The sequence below is a fragment of the Echinops telfairi genome, unplaced genomic scaffold (genome assembly GCF_000313985.2).
Source record: "Echinops telfairi isolate 266 unplaced genomic scaffold, ASM31398v2 ScPeMD7_7420;HRSCAF=8458, whole genome shotgun sequence".
NCBI lineage: Eukaryota > Metazoa > Chordata > Mammalia > Afrosoricida > Tenrecidae > Echinops > Echinops telfairi.
Window position 1 is genome coordinate 51,245,283 of NW_022111320.1, and position 12,359 is coordinate 51,257,641.

The following is a 12,359-nucleotide window of genomic DNA, read 5'->3' on the forward strand; positions in this document are numbered from 1 at the left end:
ACATTCGTTGTGGATCCAAGCAAGTTGATATCCTTGACAACGTCAATCTTTCCTCCATTTATCATGATGTTAACTACTGGTCCAGGCTTGGTGAGGATTTTGGTTTTCTTTACATTAAGTTGTAATCCATACTGCGGGCTGCAGCCCTTGATCTTCGTCATTAAGTGCTTCAAGTCCTCCTCGCTTTCAGCAAGCAAAGCTGTGTCATCTGCACATCACAGGTGGTTAACAAGCTCTCCTCCGGTTCTGCTGCCACATGTTCTTCATGTAGTGCAGTGTCTCTGATGATTTGCTCCGCATACAGATTGAGTAAGTATGGTGAGAGGATGCAATCCTGATGCACACCTTTCTTGATTTTAAACCATGCAATAGTCCATTGTTCTGCTCACATAACTGCCTCTTGATTCATGTACACGTTCTGCCAAAGCACAATTAAGTGTTCTGAAATTCCCATTCTTCTCAAAGCTGTCCATTGGTTGTTATGATTCACACAGTTGAATGCCTTTGCATGCTCAAGAAAACACAAGTAAACATCTTTCTGGTCTTCTCTGCTTTCAACCAAGATCCATCTGACAGCAATAGTATCCCTTGTTCCATGTGCTCTTTTAAATCTGGCTTGAACATCTGGCAGCTCCTTCTCGATGTACTGCTTGCAACCGTTATTGGATGATGTTCAGTAAAATTTTTCTTGCATGTGATATTAATGATATTGTTCTGTAATTTGAGATTGTTGGGTCACCTTTCTTTGGAATGGGTACAAATATGGTTCTCTTCCAGGCAGTTGGTCAGTAGCTGTCTTCCAAATTTCTTGAAATAGATGAGCGGGCACTTCTAGTGCTTCATTAGCTTGTTGAAACATTTTAATTGGTATCCCATCAATGCCTGGAGCCTTGTTTTTAGCGTATGTCTTTAGTGCAGCTTGGACTTCTTTCTTCAGTACCACCGGTTCTTGCTCAGATGCTACCTCTTGAAATGGCGGAATGTTGACTAGTTCTTTTTGGTAGAAGTGACTCTGTGTATTCTTTCCATCCGGATGCTTCCTGCATCGTTCAGTATCTTCCCCTCGAATCTTTTAGTATTACAACTCGAGGCTTGAGTTCTTTTTTTAGTAGTTGGAGTTTAAGATATGCTGCACGTGTTCTTCCGTTTTGGTTTTTTAAACTCTAGGTCTTTCTACATTTCATGATAATATTTTAAAAGTAAAATTCTCCAGTTACCCTTTGACATTTTCTGTTCAGCTCCTTGACTTCATTTCTTCCATTTGCCTTAGCTACTCTACAATTAGGAGCAAGTTTCAGAGTCTCTCCTGACATCCATTTAGATCTTCTATGTTTCCTTCTCTTACTGACCTCCCACAGCTCATTAGATCTTCTCTTTAAAAACTAATTAATTAATTAATTACTATTATTTTTTAGATCTTCTCTTACCAGTGTTCAACATGTCAAATCTGTTTTTGAGTGTTCTTGAAGTTCAGGTGGGATACATTTTCATCAGTTTTGACCTGAACTTACATATGAGCAATTGATGATCTGTCCCACAGCGAGCTCCAACATCATTTTAGCTTCTGTATCGTGTCTTCTCACAGATGCCGTCCGTTTGATCTCTGTGGATTCCATCTGTAGAAGTCCATGTGTGTAGTCCTCTTTTGTGTTGTTGCAAATTCTGTCATACAATCCCCAGCTTTGTTTCTATCAATTCCTTATTTTCCCAACTACTATTCCTTCGTTTCCAACTTTCACATTCCAATCCCCAATAATTGTCACTGAAATTGATCAAACAGGCCATCAAGATGCAAACTGAAGATGTTGGTAAGATTCTTTAATTTCTTCATCACCAGCTATAGTGGCTGGTGCATAAATTTGAATAATAGTTATATTGTCTAGATTCCTTTGTATGCAGATAGATATAATCCTAGCACAGTCAGCATTGTACTTCAAGATAGATCTTGAAATGTCCTTTTGGGTGATTAATGCAATGCTATTGCCCTTGACTTTGTTATTCCCAATAAGTAAACCATATGACTGTGTGATTCAAAACGGTCAATACCAGTTCATTTTAGCCCACTATTGCTTAGAATCTTTTTTTTTTTTTTTTTTAGGATATCAATCTTTATGTGTTCCATTTCATTTTTGATGACTTTCAATTTTCCAAGACTCATACTTTTTGCGTTTTAAAATAATTTATTTACTTATTTTTTACTTTGTGCATTTTAAGTTCCAACTGTTTATTGGTTTATTTTTAAAGATCATTTTATTGGGGGCTCTTACAGCTCTTATAACAATCCACACATCAATTGTATCCAGCATATTTATACATATGTTACCATCATTTTCTAAAGGTTCCAATTATTAATAGATGTTTGCAGCTGTCTCTTCTCATTTTGAGTCATGCCCCTTCAGCAAATGAAGGTTCTGAAAGCTTTACTCCTGTAGGCTGTATTCCATCTAAGTCATATGGTCAACTCTACTTTGAGGAGGCAGCTCTTCCTCAGTCGTAGTCTGAGTGCCTTCTGACCTGAGGGGCTCACCTGGCACTGTCTCTGACAGTGTTCTGCTGCTGTTCAGAGGTTTTCAGTGCCCAGCAATGTGGCATTGCTCTTCATAAGGCTTTCAGTGGTTAATTGCTCAGTGGACAGCCTAGACCTTCTTCATAGCCTATTTAGTCTGGAAGCTCTGCTAAAACCTGTTCACTCTGGGTGGCCCTGTTGGCATTTAAAATACCAGTGACAAAACTTCTAGCATCACAGCAATAAACAAGCCACTGCAGTATGACAAACTGACAGACAAGTGGTGGACAGTACCAGTTAAGACTCACTAATAAGGATGGCCTCGTTTGAGAAGCAAAGTCAAAGTACCCACACATCAGAATAGTTGCTCCTCTTTCTTGGAATCTCTTGGTGGTGGTGGTGCGTCTCAAGGTTGATGACTCAAATTTTGCTCTCTTGTCTATACTCACTCCCTTATTCCCTTGTCACTTCATCTAGGCCCACTTCTTTCGATGCCTGGCCATTGCTTTCCCCTGAACTCCAGACTGATGTATCCAGTTGCCAACTCCACATCTTACTTGTCTACTCAAACTCCCAATTCACTTCCATTGAATGACAGTGAACCTAGAGGACCAGGGCCTCAGAAACCCTTGTGAGTTTCTGAGACTGTAACTCTTTGTGGGAGTAGAAAGCCCTGTCTTTCTACAGTAGAGCTGTGGTGGTTTCGAACTGCTGACCTTGCAGTTAGGAGCCCAACTTGTAACCACTATGCCACCAGGGTTCCTTACTTGTGTTCTAAGCATCAAAAATTAAGCTTCTCTTCTGCCCATCAAAATCCACTCCTCTTGAATTCTTCCCTTTTTTCTCTCATTCCAGTCCAACATGGCCCTTGTTTTCACCGTGGCCGTGGTGGTCTAATCACCATCCTTCTATAGTTGGGTTATTGTATTTTTGCATACAACATGCCCAAACACTGTGCCCACATATATAACCCATGTGGTATATATATATAACAAACTAACTCAAGAGGTGGTTATGTGGCAACCATATAAGGTTAGTTATTGGTCTAAATATGACATCGCAATAGCAGAACCCGTTAATGGCTTAAATTAAAAAACTAAACCCATTGTTGTTGATTCTGATAGTGAGTTTATAGGACATAGAGTCCCTATGAGACATAGCTGCCCTTAGAATTGCCCTCTTGGGGCTTGCCAAGCTGTGATGTTTGTGGAAACGGACTGTTCCATCTTTCTCTTGCAGAGCCGCAAGAGGGTGAACTGAAGAATTTTCGGCTAGCAGCCAAGTGGTTCACTTCGACACCACCAGCCTTTTTTCTTGCCTCCTTTTAGAAACTAAACTCATCTTAGCAGCTTAGGTACTTGTTAATTTAGCTCCTTTCACTTTTCCCTGGAAACAATTGTTTCAGACCCTTAACCCTGTTCAAGACTCATTGTTGCTCGAAAATTTCAGTCATGTGCACATTGCCTTTGCCCTTGCTGTTCTCCCCTGGAACTCATCTCCCTTCCTTGCCAACCTTATTTTTCTCTGTAGCACTTAAAACTACATAGGTTTTATATTTTGTTTAGGTTATTTACTGTCTCCAATAACCACTCCCACTGCCACCACTGCTAGGACAACAAAGTTTACTATAAGGTACCTACAGAGTAGGACCAAAACCAAAAATCCAAACTCACAGCAATGGATTCCATGCCAACGCACAGCGGCCCTATGGGACTGGGTAGAACTGCCCCTGTGGGTTTACAAGACTGTAAATCTTTATGAGACTAGAAAGCCTCATTTTGCTCCCTCTGAACTGCTGGTGGTTTCAAACTGCTAACCTTGGTTAAGCACCTCAAGACTATTCAACCCAACAACCCCAGCCCCCCTGCTTTATGGGGTATAATGCTTTATGGGTTTTTCTTGCAGTAGACTTCACTGACCCAATGATGTTGAATTTAGACCTTAAAATCAGTTTACCTTTCCTGAGGATTTACTGATGAGGGAGTTCAGGTGGGTAGGACTAGCAAGCTTTTCCATCGTTAAAAACCCACCTGGAGCTTGAAGCTGGCCTTGCATAAGCTGGGAGGAGATACTGAGAGGGAATTCATGCTTCTTTGTGACCTTAGAGAAGTCATTCTTGGCCAGATTTACTGAGCCTTTAACATGAATGCTGGCCACCTGGTATTCTTGATCTGGGGCCGCTTAATTTGGAAACTTCTCATTAGGAAAAAAGGACGGGCCTCCTACTCTGGTTTTTAAAGTTCAAGTGCCTCTCTTATTTCTCTCCTCAGGTTTCCCGCCAGAGGGTTTAGTTCCTTGGGATTGGGAAATACGCGCAGCCTAGCCCACTTAGTTTAGGTAGAAGGCTCCGGTACTCTCACGCTAATGGACTACCCAAAACACTCAATGCCGGCTCACAGCGACCCTAAGGACAGGGTAGAAATGCCCCTGTGGGTTTCCGAAAACTGTCACTTTTTTTTTTTTTTAACATTTTATTAGGGGCTCATACAACTGTTATCCCAATCCATACACACATCAATTGTGTAAAGCGTATTTGTACATCGTTTCTCAAAACATTTTCTCTCCATTTAAACCCCCGACATTAGGTCCTCAAACTGTCACTCTTTAGGGGAGTAGAAAACCCTATCTCCTGCGGGGCAGCTGGTGGTTTCAACTTGCTGACCTGGGGGCAAGCAGCCCAACGCGTAAGTGCGATGCATCAGAGTTCCATAATGGACTATAACGAGGCTTCAAAGTAGGCAAGCCAGGGCTGTAGCCACACGTCACCGGGAGCGATCACACAGCAGGCGAAACTATCAGAGACAGCGCGCCCAGCTCAAACCCAGAGCTTTGTTGCGAGAGTGGGCAGTGGCTAACCACAGCCCCCAGCAAGCTCCGCGCATAGGGGCGACACGCCTTCCAATTGGATAGCGGCCACCAGCAAACCCTCATGCCCCGCCTCCAAAGGCAAGCCACACCCCCACCCGCGCGAGGCACGGCGGGATTGGAGTCGGTCTGCCCGACCACGGAACTCCATTTCCCAGCGGGCCAAGCGCGGAAGGCGGCGGCGTAGCGCCTTTGTGGAGGCAGCGGCCCGGCGCGGAGGAAGTTCCGGTCTCCGCGGCCCTGGATCGGTGGCGGCGGCTGAAGAGAGGAGCGGGCCCGGGGGCTACGCTGCCTCGGTAAGGGCCCGGGACAGGAGAGAGGGCGTGTCGGAATGAACTGGGGCACAGCCTGCAGGCTGGGTCGCGGTTAACATCTCGGGCCCGCAAGGCCTGGAAGCCGCGGCCCTTCGCAAAGCCGCGGCTTCAGCGTCGCGGTGCCGTCGCGGCCTCGCTCGGGAAGAGGAAAACCCGAGCGGCGGTGAGGTGAGGGAGGCGCGGCCCGCGGGAGGAACGCCCCGGAACGGTCACGGGCCCTGGGCGGGGCGGCAGAATTACCGCCTGGCTGCGGGGCGTCCAGCTGCGGGGTTGGGGGCGGCGCGTAGTTAGGGCTAGGTGCTCCGCGTCTGCGGCGTCGCAGGCGGTCTCCTCCTCTCTCGTTTTCCTCTGGAGACCCCTGGAGAAACGGTAGGATCTACGTCCCCCAGTTGGTGCTTTGGGGAGCACCTGAACCAGTGGTCAGGCACAGACCGCTTGAGAGGGACCCTGGGCTCAGCTTCTTCGCCAGGGCCGGACACGGGGCGCGAAAACTCGGAGCCGCAGCCCGTGAGCTGTGGAACCTGGAGGTGGAGGAGTAGTCTGGCGGGTTCTGCGCCGTTGGGCGAATGTGGGAGGGGAGAGCGGTGTTACTTTGTATTCACGATTTAGCGTTGCCAATCTGCCCCTGGGTTCAGCTCGGAATGCATCGTTTAAAGGAAGGACTCTGCCCTGCAGGGCATAAGAGCTAAAAATAATTGCACTTTTTTGCATAGCCCCATTGGGCTTGTGAGGGTCAGTTGCTAGATCTAAGTGAAGGAGTTCCGGGGCACCAGGTCACCTGGTTCGTGTTTCTGAACTGTGGATTGTGCCCTAGGTTTGTTAGTTTCCAACTTCCTGTGGAGAGAGTCGCCACGTGTGAATGATTGCATGATGTCACTATTAACAAACTTGTGAGGACTGCAGGGAGGCATCAAGAGCTGGCGAATGACCTTAGGGCTGCCGATGTCAAAGGTTACTAGTGATACCGATTTGTTGAAGCAGTGAAGTTGGACCTGAATGTTGTCTTCGTATTTATCACCCCCACCCACCCCAAGAAAAAAATTAAAATAAAAAGAGGTACCAGACTTCGTTTTCTGGACAGCCTTGCACTCTTTTAAAATTCTTTTTACTAATCTTGGGTTTATTTTTCCTGGCTTTTGGATCTAAGTTCTTGTAGCCTTTCAAAAACAGAGTTGTGTGTGTGTGTGTGGCACTTATTAAACCTTCCCATTTTGAGCCAGAAACTCGAGTATGTTATGCTCTGATGTCGCTATACTTGAGGAGCTTCAGTGTGTTAAGTACTGACTGGCTAATGGTGAAGTTGGCAGTTCAAACCCACCAGCTGCTCTGAGGGAGATAAATGAGGCAGTTTACTTCTGTGAAGATTTACCTTCCACTCTCCCTTATAGGACTGCTTTTTGTTGGAATTAACTTGACAGCGGCAGGTTTGGTTTGAGTTGCTTGGTTGTCTAGTTGGCTAAGTGTTCAGTTTCTCTAACTGAAAAGTCCGCAGCTTGGAACCACTCTGGAAAAAATGTGGCAGCCTATTTTTGTAGAGCCCGGGAAACCCACTGGGGCAGTTCCCTTTGGTCTCAGTGGTTCCCTAGGAGTTGGAATTGACTTGATGACAGTGAGAGGGCTGCCACATGTAAGTGTATGACCAGATGTTGATCATCAGATGCGTTTGTATTAAATTCAAACTACTGGAAAGTTGTGGAAAAATTAAATGCATTTTTATGAAATATCTAGCTATGTACTTAGTACTTACAATCTGTTAGGTCTTACAACACATTATTGATATCATTCACTTAGTCAACAAGTATCTTTTTTTTTTAACAAGTGTCTTCTTAAGGCCCCTTTTTCCCCACTTTAAAATTTGTTCTAACTTTTATTTCCTGGTTTCTTTTTTTTAATTAAGTACTTTTATTGGGGGCTCTTACATCTCTTATCACAATCCATACATTCAACCATTGTGTCAAGCACATTTGCACATATACCGTGATCATCATTTTCAAAGCATTCTCTTCCCACTTGAACCCCTGATATCAGCTCCCCATTTCTTCCCCCTCCCTACCCATGAAGGCCTTTTACAGCTCTCCTTTTACACTGTGAGGGAGCCCTGGTGGCAAAGTGGTTACACGTACTTCTGTCCGGAAGGTTGGCAGTTGGTAACCACCAGCCGCTCTGGGAGGAGAAAGCAGGACTTCTACTGTCATAAACAGTGAACAGTGTCACAATGACAGTTCTGTCTTATAGGGTTTATGCATTGACTCCAAGGTAGTGAGTTTGGTTACGTTGTGAGTTTTTGGTGGCATTGACTCCAAGGTAGTGAGTTTGGTTACGTTGTGAGTTTTGGTGGCATTGACTCCAAGGTAGTGAGTTTGGTTACGTTGTGAGTTTTGGTGGCGCTCGACTACTAACCACAGGGCAGCAGTTCGAAACTACCAGCCGCCCTGCAGGAGAAAGACAAGGCTTTCTACTCTGATAAGAGTTACTGGAAAGGGGCAGTTCTATCCTGCCCTGTAGGGTCGGGTCACCGTGAGTGGGAATCAAGTCGATGGCAGTGAGAGAGTTACACCGTGAGATTCTTTTGGGGAATCTGTGATCTGTTAGAATTTGAATTTCTGCCTCTCATTCAGTGTAAATGGTTCTCAACTTGTACCAGGATTGTATTACCACAACTCTATATCATGAGTCAGTTCTTTTTTTTCTTTCCCCCCCAATTTTATTGGGGGTTCTTACAGCTCTTACAACAATCCATACATCAATTGTATCAAGCACATTTGTACACAAAAGTTGCCATCATCATTTTTAGAACCTTTTCTCTCTACTTGAGCCCTTGGTATCAGCTCACTCCACCCACCCACCCCATGATCCCTTGATAATTTATAAATTTTTATTTTTTCCATGTCTTACACGTCCGACCGCTGTCTCCCTTCACCCACTTTTCTGTTGTCTGTCCCCCTGGGAGGGGTTATATGTCAATCATTGTGATCGGTTCCCCTTTTCTCCCCCCACCTTTCCCTTCCCCTCCTGGTCTCTCATTATTGGTCCTGAGGGGTTTATCTGTCCTAATTTTCTGTGTTTCCAACTCTTATCTGTACCAGTGTACATGCTCTGGTCTAGCTGGATTTGTAAGGTAGAATTGTAGTCAAGATAGGGGTGGGGGGAAGCATTAAAGAACTAGAGGAAAGTGTGTGTTCTCGGTGCTATACTGCACCCTGCCTGGTTTGTCTCCCTGTGACCCTTCTGTAAGGGGCTGTAATTGTCTTCACCTGGGCTTAATCCCCATTCACTTCGAGATGATTTTTTGGTTTGGGTTTCTGATGCCTGATGCTTGCTTCCTTGGACACCTCGTGGTCGCACAGGCTGGTGTGCTTCTTCCATGTGGGCTTTGTTGCTTCTCAGCTAGATGGCTGCTTGTTTATCTTCAAGCCTTTAAGACCCTAGGCACTTTATCTTTTGATAGCTGCTATATCTTTTGATAGTTGGGCATCTTCAGTTTTCTTCACATTTGCTTATGTACCTATTTTGTCTTTAGCGATGTGTCGGGAAGGTGAGCATCACAGAATGCTAGGTTATTAGAACAAAGTGTTCATGCGTTGAGGGAGTACTTGAGTGTAAATCAAAGACCTCATTTCCTCTCCACTCCCATTTTTATGACCTTTTATTAGCAGATTTTATATGATCCTGATGGTAAAATGATTGTTAGGCTGCTAAGTGCAAGGCCAGCAGTTTGAAACCAGCAGCCGTTCTGTCAGAGAAAGATGAGGCTTTCGATCTACTCCTGGAGAATTAGCCTTTGACACTCACAGAGGCAGTTCTTCTCCTCTGTCCTATAGGGTCACTATGAGTCAGTTGACTCCTGGCAGTGAGTTTCTCACTATAGTCTTGTAATTCCTGCCAAATGATTGGATAGGACTATGCAAATAAGGAACTTGAGGCCTACCACATGGGTTAAATAATTTGTTAATAATGCAAATAAGGTGCATAGTACACTTGTGTGGGTGGAACACTATGAATAGGTGTTTGGAGCCTTAAGGGAAAGGATTGGTCAATTTTGCCATCCTGTTAGGCTTTAAGCCATCCTAGAGGCAGAGAGAGAGGGGACCCTCATTGCCCCCAAGAAGAACAGGGAGTATTCTGTGCTGAGACCTTCCTACCCTGTTTCCCTGAAAGTAAGACACCCCTGAAAATAAGACCTACTTAGTTTTGCCTCTTGCTGAAATATAAGGCATCCCCCCGAAATTAAGTCCCCCCAAAGCTACTGTAACTCTGGACTCTGGACAGCAGCTCACTGTTGGCTGCAGTGCAGCCAGAGCAGACAGGAAGTGCGAGGTCTCTTTTAATAAAACAATAAACAATAAATGTGTATCATATTCTTTTTTTTAAATCAATTTATTGGGGCTCATACAATTCATCACAATACATAGATCAATTGTGTAAAGCACACCTATACATTTGTTGCCCTCATCATTCCCAAAATTCGCTTTCCTCTTGGGTTCCCGGAATTAGCTCATTTTCCTTTATCCCCTCCCCCTCCATTCCTCCTCCCTCCTCCCCATGCACCCTTGATAATTTATAAATTATTATATCTTATATTACACTGCCCGGCGTCTCCCTTCACCCTCCCCTCTGCTGCCCATCCCCCAGAAAGGAGGTTATATGTAGATCCCTGTGATCAATTCCCCCTTTCTACACCCTCCTTCCCTCCTGGTGTCGCCACTGCCACCCCTGGTCCTGAGAGGTTCATCTGACCTAGATTCCCTGCGTTTCCAATTCCCATCTGTACCGCTGTGCATCCTCTGGTCTAACCAGGTCTGCAAGGCAGAATTGGGGTCATGGTAGTTGGGGGGAGGAAGCATTTAAGAACTAGAGGAAAGTTGTGGGTTTCATTATTGCTATACTGAACCCTAAGTGACTCATCTCCCCACTACCCCTCTGCAAGGTATACCATATTCTTCATGGAAAAATAAGACATCCCCTGAAAATAAGACCTAGCGCATCTTTGGGAGCAAAAATTAATATAAGACATTGTCTTATTTTCGGGGAAACAGGGTAGATGCAGGAGGCACACCTGTACCAGAAGAGATGATGGTGAGAAGCACTGGCAGAGGAACCAGTTAGAGACAGCTTGGTGGGCTTTCTGACCCACGAGTGAGGTGGCCACAGTGGGTGTGAAAGAGCTAACTGCTTTTAGGTGGAGTGGGATGCCTCTGGGCACTTAATAGCAGGGCTTTAGTGTTTTTAACATTTGCCTGAGCAGAGACCTATCCAGGGCACAGGTGAGAACTGTCCTGAGGGAGGAACGATATGCTGAGTTCCTGATTCTGAACTCTGTAATGTTACTTCCCAAATAAACCTCAGGATGGTTTATTTCAGTATGGTCTGTGAGTTCTGTGTGACCATTGCAATGACTTTTCCAACCCATTGGAGTAGGGCGTGTCCAGGAAGGGATGACTGCCGTTTTGAATTGAATAAGCTTAGAGATTCCTAGGAGGTATGTCTGACCTATATCTCACAGGAATCAGCCTTGGGCTTTTGGTATGATACTTTTATCCCCCACTTCCTCAAGTTTGAAAGCCCAAACAGCTCTCTACTCCCACCCTGTTTTTGAAGTATCTTTATAAATTCAATATTTGTCTCTGGGATGTGGAAATATTACATCTGAGATTGACCATAATAGCAAATTATCTGCTGTAAGCGTTGTGTGAAGTACATAATACTTACAATAAGATATACTCCCCCCCCTAAAAAGAACAAAATACTGGATGAATGTAAGTACAGCTTGTTCTAACTAAAATATTTTGTGAGTTGGGAACGACTTAACACCTAATCTCTCTCAACTTCATTTTATCTGTGAAATGAAGTTAAGAAATGCAACTACTGCATAAGTTGTTGTGTAGTTTACACAGTACAAGCAATATGTTAGAAGAGTCCCTGGTGTGCAGAACATGTTTACTAAATGTGCTTTAACAGTTACTGTTGGGTCCATTCTGCTCAGGGTTACCTTAATATGTAACAAAACTGAATGTTGCCATTACGATTACAGAGGACCACAGACATTGTGGAGGTTAGGGTCACTGACCCCACACAGTTGAAAATCCATGTGGAACTTTTGACTCCCTAAAAACAACTAGCAATAGCCTGTTTGTTGTTAATGGAAGTTTTTTTTTAAAGCTTTATTGATAGCAGTTAACAGATTTTATGTTAGGCATTATATGCTGTGCACACACATAAAAGCTGCATTTTTGATGCTAGATAAAACAATATTTCACTAAAAGTGCATGGTGTTTGAGCCTGCTGGCATAAAGGTTCATGAATCTCCCCCCGCCCCCCACTTTTAAAAATGATGATTCTTAAGCCGTATGCATTTATGTTGCATCCACAGCTTCAGACTGCAATCTAAGGTACATAACAAGCACTACACCTTTTCTTATAATGCTGTTCGTTTTCTCTGCTGCTTGGGAGCACTGCCAGCATCTCTGGTGACACTTTGGACGAGTGCTATGGCATTATTCAGGATTTACAGTATTGCATGAAACACAATGAGAAACACGAAAATTGTGAGCGATCACTGTTTTACTAGAGAGGAATTATTCATGTGGAGATGATGAGCATCCCATGACCTTAAATGAGCCTCATATAAGCAAACCCGAACACTTCAAACCTGGCTGTTGAAGGGTCAGCTGTGC

The 12,359-nt window shown here is 44.4% G+C and overlaps 1 protein-coding gene across 1 annotated transcript in view; it reads left to right on the forward strand.

Annotated features, from left to right (window-relative positions):
- Positions 1-5,600: 5,600 nt before the first annotated feature.
- The window catches only part of RBM6 (RNA binding motif protein 6), a 92,281-nt gene continuing 85,522 nt past the window's right edge, over positions 5,601-12,359 (forward strand). Inside the window, exon 1 of the mRNA XM_045297713.1 lies at positions 5,601-5,667. The gene's annotated coding sequence lies outside the window, so the exon portion shown is untranslated. The remainder of the gene's footprint in view (positions 5,668-12,359) is intronic.